Below are 15,960 nucleotides of genomic sequence, written 5' to 3'. Positions count from 1 at the left end.
CTCGCTTCGTGGCCGTTGGATCACCCCATCAGCGTATCTGGTCCGTTCGTTGTTGCCTCTCCTCCCACTAGCTAAAGCCATGCAATGGCCATGTGCTACCCGCCTCTGGCTGCAAGTGGGCCCCACCATCGTCCGGGCCCGCCTGTCGGTGACTGTGGGTGAGATTGCTCTTGGTCAGACGTGGTTAACCTCTCCTCCCACTAGATAAAGCCATGCAAGGGCCATGTGCTACCCGCCTCTGGCTGCAAGTGGGCCCCACCATCGTCCGGGCCCGCCTGTCGGTGACTGCGGGTGAGATTGCTCTTGGTCAGACATGATTAAAATAGGCAGCCCACGGTCCAAACCCTAGCCGCACTCCCCAATCCCCGCATGCCCCGGTCCACGCTCTCCCCCAATCCCGCAAGCGGGGGCGGCGCGACGGCGTCGACGTGACGCAGGAGGGCGTCGGCGGCGCCGCAGAGCTCCGGGCCGGCGGTGGAGAGGCGGAGCACGGGGCGGCCGAGCGGGGCCATGCTCTCCCCTAATCCCGCGCGCAGGGGCGGCGCGACGGTGGGATTCCCCTTGAAGCGCGCGTCAACGTGGCGCAGGAGGGCGGCGCCGCAGACCTTCGGTCCGGCGGCGGAGAGGCGGAGCACGGGGCGGCCAAGCGGGGTCGCGGCGTCAAGTGCAGCAGCGCGACGGCCTTGTAGAGGAGCCCGACACGGAGGCGCCACGCCACGAGGCAGCCGTGGGAGCCGTAGACGCGGACCACGTCGTCGGGGTCGGGTGTCGACGGAGACGAACACGGCGGTGGATCTGGCGAGCGCATACAGGGAGACGGTGATAGCTGTGCGGTAGGGAGGCGGGGCTCTCCGGGGTTGCTTCTTCCCCGATGTGGTTTGTTCCCTCTGCCCATTGTTTTTTCCATTATTCTTTGATATTGATGTGGATGTGGCTCTGGTGGATTCGGTCGTGGGTAGCTTTCTCTGTGCAAGCGTGTGTGTATTTTTGGATCTCTACTAAGCATTGGTGTGGTGGGTGCCCAGGAATTGGGGCCGATTCGTGGGTGTGTCATGCGCACGTTGTTGTGGATCTGGGGATTTTGGGTGCTTGGGATGTTCCTTGTGGTTGATTTTCTTCGATTTGTGTTCAGCGCGTGTGGGTGTGCCTAGACTGCGCAGGACAGGTTCTGGAGTCGATTTCCTACGGTCTATCTGTGTTTTGCTGACCGTCAGCGGATGCGTTGGGTGGCCTACACAGTTCTGCGTTTTTGGGTGTCTTGCGATTGGGCTGCGGAAACATTTGCATATTACTTCGTTGTGCGTGGGTGCTAATCCTTGGATGATGCTCCAGTTACTGGAAACACCCCACTCAACCAAACTGGAGGTCATGAGAGGGGAAAATCTTCGGGCATGACCACAGCCATGAGCACCACTAGCGCACTTTGTCTGAGAGTATCATCGAGGAGCAGCCGTTGTGGCTCGATGACCTACTCAACGAGCAATTGTATTTTGGAAATTCTCGCCTTAATAATACAATTGGGAACAAATGTCATCTTCCTTATTTGCTTTTCCATATTCTTTGCTGGCTTATTTTCTAATGAATATTTTAGAAATTACATCTCGCGGCATTGTGCTCATATCTATAAATTTTGTGTCAGGAGCATACACGCGAGATAAGATCACCTAATGGCTAATTCCCGGAAAACAACTAATGCGAAGCTTATAACCCTTGGATTTGGAAAACAACAAGGTACTCATGCAATGCTTACTATCCATGTACATATCATCAGTGTAATGTTACCATGTATATTGATATTTTGAGGAAATGTAGACTGGGGTTTCCTACAAGTTGTCGGTTCAAGTTTAGATTTGCTAATGCACATGCCGACATGAAAGTTGAAATATATATATGGAGATTTATTAATATTAATCTGCTGCATAGTTAGAGGTTCATCTCGGTATGGTCAATAGTTGGCCTGATGAGTGTAACATTGGCTTCGAATTGTTAGACAGATAGGCCCTGCATTTAAGTAGTGGAATCCACTCAGAGCTAATGTGATGCAACATCTTAGTTCTTGCATATGAAGGTGTGTAATGGTTGGCCTGCCTCGCAGCGCTTTGCAGTCCCTACAGCATGATAAGAACCATGGTTGATGGAACAATTAGAGCATAGCCACCGACGAACGCCACACTCCAAGAGGAGCCGCGGCTGGCTGGACGGCGGTCGGATGATCGGCTGGTGGCGATCTAAGCAGCGTAGGCCGCTGCTTGCCATGTGTCACCGCTGGTGAGCGTCGTCCTCTCTGCACATCTCCTATCTTGTGAGGATTTTGCACTATCAGTTCTTAATATTTGCTCATGAATCACATAGGAGGATTTTAATCTTGGCCGGTGATTGGCTATCTCCACTTGGAAAACACTATGTGGGTGTGCAATTGTTCCTATAGATTTGTCCAATTCTATCTTCCACTACTCCTTTTGGTTTAATTCCCTAACATTTCATATTTATTCATTTAGATCTTTTTATTTATGGCTACAGGTTGTTTCATGAAAAGGAAAGTGGGATGGAGGGGAAGATCGACCTATGTACTATCCCTTCCCCTCAATAGATTTTATTTGCTGAAATCTAGCTTAAAATATGTGACTTAATTATATGTACACTGCCTCTTGATTTTTTGACTTTTCTATGCAAGCTATTATTTTCTAAATAGATGAGTTATTTATAGGAGGCTTTTTGAGACAATCGTTGATGGGAGCAGCTGCTAATGAATTTTATTTGCATATCTCATGTTGTTTAGCAGGGGGAGTAATGAGAAGTGCCAATTATTGTGATGGATCTAGAGGAAAATACATTCTGCACACGCGTGTCTCCACGACGGCTGCCATGGCACAGCAGGGCGGGGCCTCTTCCCTCCCCCCTCCCCTTGCTCGATGCACCAGCCATGGAGGACCTCTTACCTGCTTCTTGTGTCTGCAGGTGACGGTCCGTGAGCGTACCCGGCGCGAGGAGCTCTCCGCAGCGCAGGTACGACATCGGGGAGGCAAGGATGACGAGATGGTGGTCGCTTTCCCGGAGCTGCTGCTGCCGGCGATTTACGCCACCACCACCCCGAGTTGTCTGCGTCGTTCTAGACCTGCGCCTGCCGGCCACCATTCAGTACAGCTGTAGCCCATCACATCCCCAACCTACTGCTCCCGGTGAGCTCCCTATTTTCCTCCTCTCTCTATTATTGCAAAAAAAAAAATGATGTTGAATGTGTACGAGTGCAGAGATAGCTTCTGCTGAACATCTTTCAGTTCTGTAGATCTCATTGGTTGATCCTGTCATTCATCCAACACACATAGATGCAATTGTACAGATTGATGTCTATATTCATGTGGTAAGTCCGGTGTTCTTTTCAGGAGCCGGTCATTTGAGTATGGAGAGACGACGGCTTGAGATGAACTCAAGAACTTGCTCTTTGAAAGCGGCAATGTCAAGGTGGTAGCCTACAACTCCCTTTGCTTTACTATGATATGGTTTTCTATATTTAGAAATATCTCATTCATTCGTAATTAGTTGAGTTGTACCTAGCTTAGTAAATCAATGCATACATCAAATGGATTCTTCCATGACAATTCTAATTTCCTGTTTATGATGGGCCGGGGTTTTGGGCTCAATTACTGAGTGATGAGTGATGTTGTTGTCTACTTGCCGCAAAATGAAGAAAAGATAAATTGTTTGGATTATGCATTTTTTTGATTTGTACAGAGTCAGTTCCTGAATGCCAATTGGTTTTGTTAAAATGCAGCATATTTTCCCCTCTCATGACCTTATATTTTGGTTGTCCATCTAATCTAGAAATTGAAGGCACTATTTGGCTCACCCATGAGAAGCGCAAAATATAATACATGGAGGTGGGCTATCTCGAACACCACTTTTTTTTCAATGCATCATGACCACATTTACTAGAAAACTTGATGATGTCATATGTTGCATACCAGATGATCCTTAAATTTTCTCATTGTTGGAACTATTTATTTCGTTTTTCTTAGAGGTATTTACCAACTCTATGTACACGAGAGTGCTCAATTTTTGGGAGGAACTTTCAAACATATTCTATTCCATTCATGTTTATTTGATGGGCATTCATATATGTTGATTAAAGATAGTTGGAATGAGTTTAGGTGTAGTAAAATCCGAATATTATTTTATAATTGGTTAAATCAATATGTTGCACTATTGCCATCACGTCTTATCAGTTCCTAACTGCTGCTGGTAGTACTTTTCATTTTTGGTTATTACAAGCAGAAAAGCTAAAAGTTGTCTTATTCTTGCTATGGGTAACCAGTTGTGGTTATAGCCATGGTGGAAATGAGATCCACTTCCGTATTTTGTTTTTTAGAACATACTGTATAATTATGGATTCTCTTTATTTCTCTCTTGTTGTCATGTATCTCAAACACATAGATCACATAATATATCAACGTCCACTTAAATATACAAGATTAGAAATTTGGTTGTGTAAGTAGCCGGACAAATAAACATATGGTTTGTTAGCTCAAGAAATGCTCATCTCTTATAAACTTAAATGCTTTATGTTCTTTTTCACGTGCCAATGCTTACGGAATGTAAGCGAGAATAGGGTCTATTGAAAAGTGCAGCATGCAGTAAAGATATACTCCGTAGAACGAATATGACATTATTTAGCATTTCTAAGAATTTCCCAGGCAGCTATATCTTGGTCTGAAAAACATGTTTATTATTGTACATTAAATTTCTGTTGTACATGTTAGTTTCACTCATTATTTATTGCTAGGTTATCCCAACCAGAATCTTGATCTTGCTGCAGGTATTAGGCTGTTTACTGAAATATCACCACACTGCAGTACCAGTGGATTCCGACAAATCTTGCAGGTTCAGGGGCAGGCCACACCAACGGCAGAAGAGAGAGCTCAGAAATTGTTTGGTATCCATCATCAGCCTTTGCACCTATTCGTGATATATGCGGCTTTGCTAGATGTACCTTCATCTATGGTAGGCCTCACCATAGGTGGTCTGCTTTATTTCAGCCAGTTGTGCACCATGTACTATCTTCACGTAAGGATGGAAATTCACATCAAATTTAAGTATCTTTGCTAATTTGAAAAGAAATTCACAAATATATTTATTTAGCTTGAAATTTGGGGATCTTCGGAGAAAATATTTAACATCAACAAGTATCTTTGAGAATTCATTTGTGCAGAGAGCTTTGTTCCATGATTCTGTTCAGTGTCGTGGCTTTAAAGATAGTTACTTATCCAAGAGACATGGTCTTTTGGTTTACTTGCGCTTCGTATACTTATCGTCTGCCGGGATGTCATGTTAGGTTCTTCCAAGTGTGGTTGATGATCCGTAGGAGCTACCGGCATCATCTCGATGCATCCGGAATAAATAAGAGGTAACCTCTCTTTCTATGTGTGCAAGCAAGCATATCAATACATGCCTGGATGATGCTTCTATGTATCCCTTTGCTCAATAAGGTTCTGTTTAAAATCCTTTCAGTTGTAGAAAGTACAAAATGATACTTAAGAGTGAGAAGAAAATACCTAAACTATTGTCTTCCTATGGTAGCACCATCGGTTATACAGCTTTAAGAGTGCGATGAAATCACCGTAAAGTCGTGCATTTCTAGGAGATGTCGGCATCACCAAGGGTGACCGTAGTTACTGCATAAACAAGGGCTTCGACGTGGCCACCGAAATGGATGTGAAAGTTGGTCCAAGGACGAGACAGTTGCCTAATAGTACTTCATTTCAGGAGATATTGGTGGCCCAATCTTGATAACCATATATGCCTTTTTAATATAAAAACATAAATGTGGTTCCATGTTAGAGATATGCTTAGAAGTAGCACCATGTTCATGTTTTTGTTCTGGTGGGAAACATAGTTTATTTCTAAAAATGTATTTAATACTAAATGACCAAATAGACGATGCATCACTTGGTGCTTATGTTTTGGCTATTGTGCTACTTGGCAGCACTACTCCTGGAGATTCTAAAGTTTTGGCTTGCATCATAGCGACATTTATAGTTTCGAGTAACTTTGAGCTTCAGATTAAGGAGATACAAATGATTTTTTTGCTTATCATGGCTACCTCGAACTCCGAAGTTGATGAAGAAGCTTGCTACCATTATTTGATTTTCCGTTATTTCTTCAACAATCCTTTCTAATATGTTTCCTTAAATTTTATATTTTTTAAATGTGAGGACGTGGTGATTCCTATTGTGCAGCGAACCAAGTCAAAACTTTAAAATGTTTTATCTCCTCCAAAATTACTTGATAAGAAATCCTGCAAATGATTTTAGCTTATCATGGCTACCTTTCTTTTGTCTAAAAATATGTATTATCATTTTTCCGTGTTGTTTTTATCACCATGATACCAAATGTAAATCGGTGCGAATCCAATGGGGTCGTGCGCCAAGGCGCACAATTATATCTTCGCTTATATTTATTTGAATATTTTTGCCATTGACTTGTTCATTCATATGGGTGTTTTTTTATATTATGCATAAAATCCGAAGTCTAAAAGGATTACACATTATGATACTATACGGGCATGTGCATGTTCTTGACTGATCTTTTTCTCTTAAAAGCTCGTCCATATCCTTTTGGACATAATCTATGCAATCTTTTGATGCATTATCTATATTTGACACTAACCACGCAATCATCATTTAGTATCACTTTATTTTTCCCTGAATTCATTCAGAATAACTCTGCAACTGTTTTTACTATTGTACAAAATCACGACGCTTCAATAGAAACAAATCTAAAAAAAAGAGAAGATGTGAGGCACCAATTTTTATGGCATCATCATGGTGCGCTGGAAATAAAAACATAATTGATCCTTTCTATCTTTCGGTGTCTAATTTCATTTGTCATTTTCATTCTCAGAGGAGAAGAATTCTAGCTTGGATAGACAGCTGGAAGATGCTAAGACTAATATGCAAGAGGAGATCATTCTGTTACAAAGATAGAAGGAACACACCCTTTATTGTTTACAAAATTCAAATGCTTCAGTCAAGAGTCTTGAATGTGAGTTAGAGTAGCAAAGAGAAAACAACTATATTCTACAGCCTGCCAATGAAGATCTGCAGAAGAGTAACTCTAACCTGAAGAAAGGGTCTGAAGATGTCTTGGTTAGTTTCCATGATGAAATTGTAGCAATTCAAGATAAGAAGAATAAAACCCTCTCAGAGTTGCAGCAGTTTGTGGTTTTCGTTGGGAATCTTAGAATTGAGGAGCAGATTTCTGATGAAGACATGAAGAATAGCAATGCTAGCTTGACCAAGCAATGGAACGAATTAAGAGCAGCTTACTTGAGGAAACTGTAACACTACATGAAGAGAAGTAAATAACTCTGTTAGAGTTACAACATTCTCACGCTTCTACCAGGAACCTTGAGACAAAGGTAGAAAAGCAAATTGCGAGTATTTCAGTTATACAACAATGTAATGATGACTTAGTGAAGAACATTTGTGGCCTGACCCAACAGTTTGGAAAATCCAAGGTTAAGTTGCAGAAGGAGATTAAAGTGACACAAGAAAAGAGATAATGTATTAACCCAACTAAAACAATCAGAGTTTTCCTGCGACGTAGCCTCCGAAGACCATTTATAGATAATGCTTTTATTGTTTCTTTTTTATTTCTGTTGCTCTTGACATAGCCATTGAGTGTTTGCTACTATAATATATTTTCTGGTTCTATATAAACGGTTTCCTACTCCGTCCGTTATATAGAGTTTTCATCGACACGAGTTTCACGGGATCGTGCGCCAAGGCGCACATTTAAATCTAGTATATTTTAGTTCTAGGTACATTCATACTAGTGTCCATTAATATGATTCAGAGAGAGTACTTGCATTGCGATTTGTTGCGGAAGAAGAAGACATACCGACGATATCTCGATGAACTCATCAGAGTCGTTGTGGGTGTCTTGGTCGACGTGATCCGAGGAGCACTTCAGTTCCTCGAACGCGCTGAGCGCCATGCTGGCTGGAAGGTTCTGCGAGCTCGGTGTGCTTCCAGTTTCTTGCTTCGCTGATGCCTATGGTGTGGTAGAAGGATGCCACTATATATTATTTCTTTCGAGCTCTCTCCAAAATCAAACTTATCAAGGGCTAAGATCATTTCCTCGTACCCTTTATAATTTTAATTATAAAGACTTACGGAACGATCTCAGCCTTTGATGTCCTTGAGTTTAGGGGAGGAGGTTATACTGGAACAAATGTCATTCCCCTTTAACTACATGTCTCATTTTGTTATTTGCTTTCTCGTCATATTAGATCGCATATCAGTTCAGCTAGCTGGTAACTGAAGAGCAAAGAGTTTTTACACACCTGCATGCACCGATCCAATTCAAGTGCTAACTTTTCTTTGTCCCCGCTTTTAAATTCTGAAGAGCCATCGGTCAACTTCTTCTGCAAAATTGAATGACCTCTTCGATTCACAGGATTTCAAACAGTGCAGGAATATGAAAAATGTAGGATAATAGTATCATGCCAAAACTAACCCTACAGAAAAATAAGGTTTAGGGTCATGCCAAAACTAGCCTTATAAAAACAAATTGCACCAAAATTTATCTGATTGCACCATAAGACAAATAAAATAATCATTTTGCAAAGGATTTGAGTGGATGGAAAAAAATCCTTAGAAAAATTTGATTCAGTCCTACATATCAATTAAACAAGCCACACAGGAACAGAATTCTAATCCTCCAAAGTTCATATGAAAAACCTTTGAGCAAAGAAACCCCAACTTTAGATTTTTCATTTCACGGTCTGGTCAGGATTATTAGTTATATTTTTATTAATAAGATTATTTTCTATATTACTACCTGAGATCTAATATGTATATTGAGTAACTGTACTATACGTGTGTAATATGTGGTTGTCCCAGAGTCTATTCATGCTTTGAGATTTGCATGTGTTCTTTTCTTTTTTATTGGCACGTGTTATTTCACGCTTAACTAAATCAACTTTTTTTGCGAAATTAAGTAAATCAACTCTATAATGTCAAAATGTCTAAAACAAGACCAATGAAGTCTACATTGGAAAACCTAGCGCCTAAGCGAGAAAAAACACGTCACGCGACGCCGCCAGCTGCGGCCCTTTCTCCCCCGCGTTGCAGAGGATGGGTAGGGGCCCTCTCCCTGCATGGAGTTGGTGCACCTCGGGAAGCTCTGGACCGGCGCGGCTGGGTGCTTCTGGCGGCGGTGCTGTCCCGCAATGGCATGGTTCAGCTGCAGCGGGTGCCGGCGGCGGCTCGTCCCTAGCTCTGGGCGGCCCGACCCCAGATGGGCTTGGCCAGGCCTAGATGGGTTCGAGTGGGCCAAAGCTTGTATGTGGAAGAGCTCCCTGATGGTGGTGGCGACGACGACTTGGCGGGATCCTGGAACGACGGCTCTGCGGTCTGCCTATTGCAGCAGGGAGGCCCAAGCTTCACTGGCCCATCTGGGCTCGGTCGGGCCTGACAGGGCCGGGTGTGCTCCAGCTGCTATGTCGGCCAATGACTGCCTCTCGGCAGCGGAGGTGGGTTCCTCCCGTGTGGCTGCGAGGCTTCTATTCCTAGCTTGTCGATGTCGTGTGCCTCCGTTACTCGGGCTACGAGTAACGGAGGCACACGACATCGACGAGCTAGGAATACAAGCCTCGTAGCCACACGGGAGGAACCCACCTGATGATGGAGACTACAAGACCGTGGTGGTGCATACTGGTGGATGGCGAAGTTGGGTGGTTGTGCTAGGGCTTTTTTGTCGATGGGGGCGGGAGAAATCTCTGTCACCTTGTCTGGCCCTGATGCGGTGCCGCCTTCGAGTGGCACAATTCCTTCCTAGAGGGCGTCGTGGGAATCCCCTGCTCATTGTACTCTATGTATCTGGGGAAACCCTAGGACCGGTCTGGTCTGGGCAGCAACGCCGTGTCGATGGTGTTTTCCTTCCTGAAGGTGTTTCTTGATACGGGGCGCTTTGGAGTGCTTGGAGTGTGGTGGGTCAATGATGGAGGGCGCATCAGTGGCGGGTCATCATCATTTCGTCGTTTTCCATTGCTTCCATTTATTTTCTCTTTGGGCATGTTTGTGATGTTTGTCCCATTTTTTTTCGAACTCTTGTATCGGTGTGGTTGCTATATTAATATAGCGGGACGAAAACCTGTTTCGAGGAAATTAGCACATCATCATTTCTTCTTTTTAATACCTAACAAACATATGAATTGATTTGTACGAGAAAATATGGGCTACTTATCAAGGAGAGCACAATGTTTTGTAGGCCAGAGAGTTAGAGAAATAAACATGTAAGTCTCAAACCACGATCTGATAGTATATATAACAAGGGTATAAACCACCAGGGTCACTCTCTACTATACGAAGATATTGGTGGTGTGAAGTGTCTCTTACTTTCGCATCTTCAGTATTTTTCTGCAAGCAGGAGTGAAACGCCATATTATCATCCTTTTTGACAAAAACATGCAGGGCAGTCTGCAGATCATTTACTTGAAGAATCTGCGTTTTCTGCAAGACAAAACAGTGCAATATTGTTTTGTTACCACCGATTTGCTACTGGACAAAATCGAATAAGCCGGATATCATACCCTAAATACAGTATGGTAGGATTCATCTTGAATAAAATAGTTGCATCAACGTAACTATGGATTTTGTACACTCAGGTGCTCATGCAGTTCGTGATTCATAACAAAAATAGAAAAAATATGCAAGAAATTTTGAGCATATAAGTAATTGAGCTACGTGAGCCACTCGGTGAAGGGGCTGGGGATGCTTCTTTGTTTTCAACCAAAAAAATTAAAATAAATGGTGTTGATGTAATTTATTGGGTGTACTACAAACCTACAAATTTCAAGTCAGAATTGTCAATCTGCCTTCTATGATCCTATCTTTCATGTTCAGCGTCCTCAAAATGACATGCATCAACTAAAGCTAAACATGGACAAACGGCCTGGAGCAGAATGCAACATCACTATTAAAATATCTTCGTCATAACATCGGACGAAATTCTCCAAATAAAAGTTAAGTTAAAGTACCACGTTACTCTCTGCAACCAAATCTTCGACTGTGCACTGATCAAGGTCAGTTGGATAAATCTGTTCAGAACCATCAGTGTTTACTGCAATATAAAAGGAGAGTCTGGGAATTATTTGTAATTCTGCATTATAATTGTATTAGTCACAAGTGGTGGATACTAATAATGCCATATTTTATTAGCACAAGTATGCACCTTGCGTATTTTGACGTCTTTTCGCTGATCTTGAGAAAACAATAACGTCTTGGGGATTTGCGACCTACAATTAAATAATCTATGATAATAGACCACCTAAGTAGTATTAACATGCGTCAATGTTAGAAAGTTCCATAATAGTTCTTGAGGTACCTTCCCAACATACTTTTGACCAAACCGATGCGGGTTTATAGTCGAAAACCCAGAGTAGTCCACCTGTAGAAGAAGATGAAAATTTTCATTTCACAATCATGGACGCGAAATTGGACAACATTATATGAAGAGCACCTGATTTGTTTACCTTTATCCTAACAAGTGGAAGTTTGGGCTCTGATCCACTGCCTGTTTTTCTATTGTTCTTCTCAATAAGATTTTCCACCTGAAATTAACAACTCATTGAGTATCCAGTATACATAAGTAGATAACTGGAGAGTAAAACTAAATATAAAGATCCAACAATTGAAACTCAACTACGACCAGCTCTAATAGTTAATATGTGGACAGAGTTTCTAGACAAGATCATCTTGCTCTTGTATTGCAATTTGAGTTAAAAACCTACAACTTTATCCAAATGTGCGTGAACCGTCCATTCGTCGTTCGGGTCAACATCCTCTTGTTCTTCTAACACAACCTGAATGGCATTCCCTTGATGAGATTGACACTGAAATAAGCATGAAGAATGGAGTGGCTCACGTACCTCAGCATATTCGAATGGTCTAACAGTCTTCAAAGGTATTTTATAGTTGGCCTGTATTTCATTCCCTATTGAGTGGAACATAGGAAATTAGACATGTTGGTGGTCAATACAGCAGGTTGAAGCAATATATATGTGCTTGCCTTTATTTCCAACAAAAGCACATGCTTTTGGGTTGCTTCGGCACTAGTGAGTGATGTGGTAATTGTAGATCCTGGTTGTGTGATGTGAAAACCCATACCTGGAACCTCCTATAAAGAATAGATTGATCAAAAGGGAGGTGAAGTTGAATAATATATGTGAGCAATGAACAACATTAATCAAACTGAATTGTAAATTTGCAATTAAGAACCAGCTGTGTTTCTCGTTACCTGTGGATCTGCAATGCTTTCATGCTCGTGGCCCCAAATTACCAAGTCTAAAGAATGTGGCAAAAGATATTCGGTGATGCCATTGTCAGGACTCGCCGTTCTCCTGCAGAAATTCAGGAAATCTTAATTTCTAGCCAAGGAGCACAGTAGCAGCTGAAGTAGAATAAAACCCAGTGAATACAAAATTTCATTGGTGTCCGTTCAATCACATCATGTACCTGTTCTGATGAAGAATCATAATGTTGAACCAGTTAGATAATGGCATATTTTCTGGACTTTCATGGTTAATCCACTTTATTGCACCTGGTGTCTAAACAACATATAAGAAGATAAGAAGTAATTTTCTAGCACCAAAAAGTTAATTAACCACTCTAGCTAAAAAAAATCCATTAAAAGTGAAATTAATACTTGAAACATCTCTCTCAATCTTGTATCCCTGACATTCCCTAGGCCGTATAGTGCGACAGATGTTGCGGCCTGAAGTAGCACACATTTCGGAACTAATTAGCATCTGGAACGTAACATACACAATTGATTATAATTGGCAATGTACAGTGTGGAAACTAGGAAAATACCTTTTTGATAAGTATAGGATGAAGTGAAATTTCATCAACATCAGAACTGCCAAGATCCACCTTTCCAAAATAATTCACAAAACCAGCCGAGGCAAGAACATCTATTGCGGACATGTTATCCTGCGGTACCCATTGGAGAATAAAAGGTAAAACAAAAAAGAACGTTCAAAAAAACTGGATTCAAAAGTTTTCCATTTCCAATAATGAACATGTTTTGTTTTCAAACATGATATGATCATGAGTATATATATAAAATTTTAAATCCATATGGAACTAGGCATCGATATTTGTACCACTCCTGTAGGATCATCATGGTCGCCATGTATGGTGAACACGGGCAAGCTGATGTTGATGTTTGGGTCTTCGTGATTCACCCGACGGAACCTGAAGCATGCATGCAACAACTTCATTAGTTTGAGCGAGAGAAAAAAATACATGACGTTCAAAGTTGAGAGATGGATTAAGAGCGTACAAGTTCTGCAGGCTTGTTGCCTGATCACTGACCACCTGAAACTGCACCGGCCGGTCACCCAGGCAGCAGCGCCTCAGGATCTCAATCGTCTTCACCAGCGTCGAGCGCGACGGATTGTTCTCGTGGAACAGATTGCCACCAAGAAGCACGAAATCCACCTGCAGATTAACCATGGTAAATCACGTACACATCAACACATGCACTGCAAAAGACATCATGCATGCAATGCAAGATCGTTGATTAGTTAGTTTACCTTATGTTGCTCTGCCAGTGAGAAGATCTCCTCGAAGGTGTCGAAGGAGTCGGACCTGCGTAGCTCGTCCTTCTCGAGATAGCCGAGGTGGCAGTCGGTCGCCACTAGTATGCGCAGCGTGGTGCTGCTTCCCACTCCTCGTCCTACTACTGCTGCGGCCTCCCTGAATGAAGAACACGGGCAGGCCCGTGCATGAAGAAGCTAATTTTGTCACCGAAAATAAATTGCAGGCTTGCATAAAATGTTGGAGGGAAAAAAAAATGCATACTAGCAGATCGATGCACAGCTACCTGGACTGCTAATGGGCTGTTTCGAAATATCATACTGTAATTCTCACTCAACTTACCTGGGAAAACTTATTTCAAGAAATCCAAATCAATCTGGCAATTTAAACAACAATGATAGTTCAAGGTTTTGTCTGAACCAATTTTGGAGTTGAGTGTTGTACAATAAACTCGGTCATAAGTTTTAATAGTGTAAAGTGCACCTTCGTGAATTGGTACTTAATTACCTCGAAATCTCGAATACCATTTTTCTTCAAAACAACGGGATGTTCTTTTCGGGAAAAAAAATGCAAAGCTTGTGTATCAATGTATTGATAGAAAGAAACTTAATTACAAGCCTAAGAATAGGTGACAGCCGATAACTCAAGATAGGATCATGATCCTCTTCCCATGGCACCCAAGGTACTTGTGTTGGCAGGAGGCTATTGCAATTATGAACTGCTTAGAAGATACAAGGGTCAAACCTCCAAGAACCACTCTTATAGAGGGTAGGGACATCGAAGATGTCACCATATTTTAATCGAGTTCCAAAAGTCACGATCTCGGGTTCATCGAGAGGACTAGAATACAATGGATGTGGGCAAAATATTGCCCCTCGATGATGCCACCAAGAAGAAAGTCACACCCAAAGGTCTTGCGTTGGGCTGGCTTTCGTCTAGAGCCACACAACCAACAACCCCCCCCCCCCCTACTTGCCACCCCCACAAAGGCAGACTAACAAAGCCCTAAAAACTAGCACGAGGCCCACTCAAGTCCAAAAACCTTATTGGCATGCCACCTAGCCTTAGAGGCCCATGCACCTCAAAACTAGCACGAGGCAAGCACAAGGCCAACCCAAAGAGCTAGCCTGTGGCGCAAGGCCGGGCCTATGCACATGCGATCCAAACCTGTGGCAAGGACACCTAGATCTACGGTATGCCATCATACCACACTAGAGCAATCCCGACAAATAGCACGACAAAGAAATGGGACCACAACGCACGGTTTCGCAGGGTTGAGAACAAAATGTGTGCCGCAAGATCTGTTGCCCCCAATCGACATCCGGAAAGAAAGCCACCAAACTGAGAGAAGACGATCATCTCCTCTCTTCCTACTGGATCTTCGGCGGGGGCAAATCCTTCATAGGGTTCTCAGCTGGATTCTCTCTCTATATCCACCTTTAGTTGGTATTCAATGTTCCATCCTTTCTGTATTTGCGCTCTTAATTTGGCCGATTTTACAGTTCTGACTTGATATAGAAGGGGGTCATCCATGGACAGTGATTCTCATTCGGACAGGACTCATGCAGTGGCCTTGGAAAAGTGGTTTGCTTGGTTGTGAAAACCTCGAATCCGGACGTGCGCAGTGGCCTACTCCCCTGCATGAAAATTCTTTAAAAGCTCAAAAGGAAGGAATAGAGGCTAGTAATCATATATTTGTGCTCGTCAACTATCGATTGAAGCATTATCTAGGGCGGGGACGGAGACAAGGGGGGACGAGGGGGGGCCGCGCCCCCCTATGCTCATGATTTTCCTTTGAACACAAGCCATGGAAGCTCCTTATTTTTGTGATTTTAGCTAGTTCTGCCCCCTCATACTAAGATTGCCCCCCTTATACTTCATTTCTGTCTCGGCCTGGAGGGCCAATGCATGAACATCCGTTGATTGCGTGTAAGACATCACATGTTACCACATTAGACAAATGTGTGCCTTCATTGAATGATGGCCACGCACGCAAGGCACAAATAGTCAAAACATCCATCGCTCACCATGGGCGCATCCTAGGATGAACCTAGAAGAAAAATGACCTGGTGTGACTGCCTTAGAGACATAATTTGATTTACCAAGATTTGTGGTGCCGTGGCTATAAATAAATGAAGTATATATCCAAGAAACCATTTTTTACCGGGTGTCTTGTAACCCCTAGTAGCACAACCTGGGTACAACACTAATCCGTGAATACAATCCCATCCTCGCCTCACGGATATCGTCCACCCCTTCCCTTGGAAATGAGTGACCAATCCAAATTATTACGCCGGCTAGAGAAGGGTCAACCGTTATAGCTGTGTGGCTGATGTCACACCATGCCGGCACCACGCCA

General features: G+C 42.9%; 1 long non-coding RNA gene and 1 pseudogene across 4 annotated transcripts; one reads left to right on the top strand and one right to left on the bottom strand.

The window, feature by feature from the left end:
• The first annotated feature begins 1,696 nt into the window (after positions 1 to 1,696).
• LOC124698188 lies at positions 1,697 to 5,377 on the top strand. Of its 4 annotated transcripts, none has more exons than XR_007000896.1 (9): positions 1,697 to 1,731; positions 2,096 to 2,268; positions 2,353 to 2,404; positions 2,521 to 2,567; positions 2,780 to 3,179; positions 3,384 to 3,462; positions 3,823 to 3,878; positions 4,814 to 4,998; positions 5,330 to 5,377. It is a non-coding gene; the product is annotated as an uncharacterized LOC124698188 (long non-coding RNA). The 4 variants fall into 4 exon arrangements; XR_007000901.1 differs by having other exon boundaries at positions 4,814 to 4,930; positions 5,330 to 5,374; XR_007000895.1 differs by lacking the exon at positions 5,330 to 5,377 and having other exon boundaries at positions 2,783 to 3,179; positions 4,814 to 5,054.
• Positions 5,378 to 10,301: 4,924 nt separating this feature from the next.
• LOC124661866 lies at positions 10,302 to 14,128 on the bottom strand (annotated as a pseudogene).
• Between the last annotated feature and the right edge of the window lie 1,832 nt (positions 14,129 to 15,960).

This window comes from Lolium rigidum, chromosome 1 (assembly GCF_022539505.1).
Source record: "Lolium rigidum isolate FL_2022 chromosome 1, APGP_CSIRO_Lrig_0.1, whole genome shotgun sequence".
NCBI classification, from domain to species: domain Eukaryota; kingdom Viridiplantae; phylum Streptophyta; class Magnoliopsida; order Poales; family Poaceae; genus Lolium; species Lolium rigidum.
The sequence above is the reverse complement of the archived record's forward strand: the minus strand, read 5'-3'. Positions and strand labels throughout refer to the sequence as shown.